This window comes from Lactuca serriola, chromosome 1 (genome assembly GCF_051521515.1).
Source record: "Lactuca serriola cultivar US96UC23 chromosome 1, Lser_US96UC23_V15, whole genome shotgun sequence".
NCBI lineage: Eukaryota > Viridiplantae > Streptophyta > Magnoliopsida > Asterales > Asteraceae > Lactuca > Lactuca serriola.
This window is the reverse complement of record NC_136408.1, coordinates 13,514,786-13,518,241: the sequence shown is the minus strand read 5'-3', so window position 1 is coordinate 13,518,241 and position 3,456 is coordinate 13,514,786.

Here is a 3,456-nt window from a genome sequence, read left to right as displayed (position 1 = left end):
TGGAGTCCAATAGCCTAATTTTGCAACTATCAATGATTTACTAAACAACCCACGTTCTTTTAATTAGGTCCTTTGATCCCAAAATTAATTCCAAATTAATTTCTGATCAAATACTATTTAAATAATATGATTTCTAATTAATATATTATTCTCATAATATATTAATAAATCATTGATTAACCTCTCTCTCCTTAGGTCATCCTATCAAGTTGCTAAAGTGAAGGCAACCCAAAAGGACCATGCTACTATCAAATAAAGTTCATACCAATTATAGTTATGGGCTTAGACACCAAATCCAACACAATAGCCATAATATCAATGTGGAACATGCCCAAACGCTCATCCAAAATTTCTATGATCCCTTATTTGACCGAACCGAAGATTACAAGTGTTTGCTCCAAAATACCGCAGGTGATCTTCGATAAGATGAACTCCCGTATCCACTAATCAATCGACTTAGTGCCATCACCTGAGCCTGAACCAGATACTCCACCACGAGTGCTCATCACCATAACGAAAAGCAACCATTCAATAATTAGAACATACACAAAAATACTCATTCTTTAGGCTTCTTAGATTTTCCATGACTCCCCTCGATTCGAGTATGGATCTTGTGCTTTCAGTAGTACAGGCCCAATACGAAATTCCACACCTATACATACTTCCTCAAGTGTTATCCTGAATCCTCCAAGCCGCATTCTCAAATCGGTACTCCAAGTACCTGCTAATCAACATAACCAAACCCCCTACAACACTTCCTAGGCTCTCCTAGGTTCCGACCTCACCCTGCCATTAGCTGCTGAAGAACTGCCACTAATATTAGCTAACTACTTCATGAATATAATCACATGGTACAAAGCTTAGATAATCTTTTGAGTAACAGACTCAACCCTACAATGGTTAGACTTAAACGAGAGTTGCACAATAGAGTCAAATCCGTTACTCTGATATTATTTAACGTTTTCAACATGTGACTTGATGTATTCACTTAATAATTAACTCACTTCACTAAGAGTTCCACAAAGCACAAATCAAGTAACATTCGTGCAGTAACATTCCAAGCCACATGACTGATGGGTTTTGTACAAACACCACAAGCAAATGGAGAGGCAATAGAGAGAGAAGAGAGGAGGTAGAAATCGGCTCTAGGAACCCTAGGGATCAAGTGGACGATTTCTATAGCCTTAGGGGTCTTTATATAGGGTAGAGATTAGGGTTTCAGTCCTTATCCTTATCTAGTTGCTTGCCCACCAAGTAACCAAAAGATAAGCCTTGAAAGCATTATCCTTGGACGATTTCAAGGTTCCTCATCCCTTGAATTCGTACAACCTATATCTAGGGTAACCATTGCCCTACTTTGCAACTATCATATAATTACAATTCAACCCCTCTAGTTTAATTAATTACACTTGATCACAAAATTAATTCTTAATTAATTATTGACCAATATTAATTAAACAAATATGATTTCTCCTTTAATATATTATTCTTATAATATATTAATAAATCATAATAACCTCTTTCTCTATTTATTTCTCCAGTCAAGTTGCTTTGGTGAAGGCAACCCAAAATGACCATGCATAACCTGGTCAAGTACTTACCAAATATGGTTATAGGCTTAGACACTAATCCAACAGTCTCCCACTTGGATATGTCTAGTAACCACAAATGCAAGTACAACTCGATTAGCAATCGTAGCTCTCAAAGATGCTGTCAAACTCCGATCTTATCAGTAACATGTCCTTTAGGTAAGGGATCGTATAGTCCTCTGTTTAGATATCGTGCGGACAATCTCATGAAATGTTGTCATACTTATTGTCCAACAGTTTGTTTCTCGATCTTAGATTAATTTGACATAGAACTTAATTGAACACATCAATTCAGTCCTGACCGGGCCCGACACATAAGTAAAATTAAATCATTGAGGGGCCCTGATATCGCTTTTACCCTCTTAGGATAAAAGTAAAAGATAAACTTCGACTTATGCGCATTTACTATTCACTAATCAATTATACACAACAATTCATTTTATGACATCAATTTACTGATGCGGTTTCGCATTATCAATGCACAATTAATTAGTAAACAATAAATCATATATCTTGGTTTTAAGACCATATGATATTATCGTCTTGCGATCACTTGTGGTAAATTCCATAAAGTGATTCCAGCAAGAGCGGGTTTATTCCAATGCTCAAACCTTTTCCATAAGCACTCATGAATGTTGTAACAAACTTTTGTTATGTCTAATACCTTTCGGACAATCTACACACCAATTCATGTAAGTCTTCATTCATACCTACTTCCAACATATGAACGACTGTGGACCGTTTGAATGATTCGATTATTCTTAATAAACTCAATCATTCCGGAAGTCAAAACATGCAAAGTGAAACAATAGTTAAAAAATTAACATAAGACAGAAACCATTAAATAATACTCCTTTATTTAATCATCAAATGTCAATTACATTTATCTATTACAAGTTTCCAAACTATCTAATCCAAACTAATATCGTCCTTCAGCCCAATGCTGCTAGCGTGCTGCAAATGCTTAACCCTACTCAGTCCCTTCGTAAGCGGATCTGCTGGGTTATCCTCTGATGATATCCTCTTAACTACGAGGTGTCCTTCTTCTACTCGATGTCTAATAAAGTGATATTTTCTGTCGATATATCGAGATCTACCATGATCCCTCGGTTCCTTAGTCAAGGCAACCGCTCCTTCATTATCACAGAAAATTTCCATAGGCTCCTTTATGGCAGGTACAACTCCAAGGTCTCCAATGAAGTTCTTCAACCATATCGCCTCATTTGATGCTTCACTCGCTGCAATGTACTCTAATTCACACATTGAATCAGCTACGGTTTCTTGCTTGGAACTTTTCCAATTCACTGCTCCTCCATTAAGGGTAAAGACCCAGCCCGACTGTGAACGGTAGTTATCCCTGTCGGTTTGGAAGCTGGCGTCACTATACCTTCGCACCTTTAACTCATCGCTCCCTCCGAGGACCAAAAACTATTCCTTGGTCCTCCGAAGGTACTTAAGGATATTCTTGACCGCTGTCCAATGTGCTCTGCCAGGTTTCATTTGATATCTACTGACCATGCTCAAAGAAAAGGCCACATCAGGGCGAGTACAAGTCATAACATACATGATTGAGCCAACTGCGGAAGCGTAAGGTACTCAGCTCATCTCTGCTATCTCGGCTTTGGTACTCGGACTTTGAGTCTTACTCAATTTGGCATTACTTTGTATCGGTAATTCTCCCTTCTTCAAGTTTTCCATACTAAAACGTTTTAGTACTTTATCCAAGTAAGTATTCTGACTAAGTCCTATTAGTCTCTTACTTCCCTCACTCACTATCCTTATTCCCAAAATATAGGAAGCCTCTCTGAGGTCCTTCATAGCGAAGCACTTCCCGAGCTAGGACTTAACCTCCTACAGAGTCGGGATG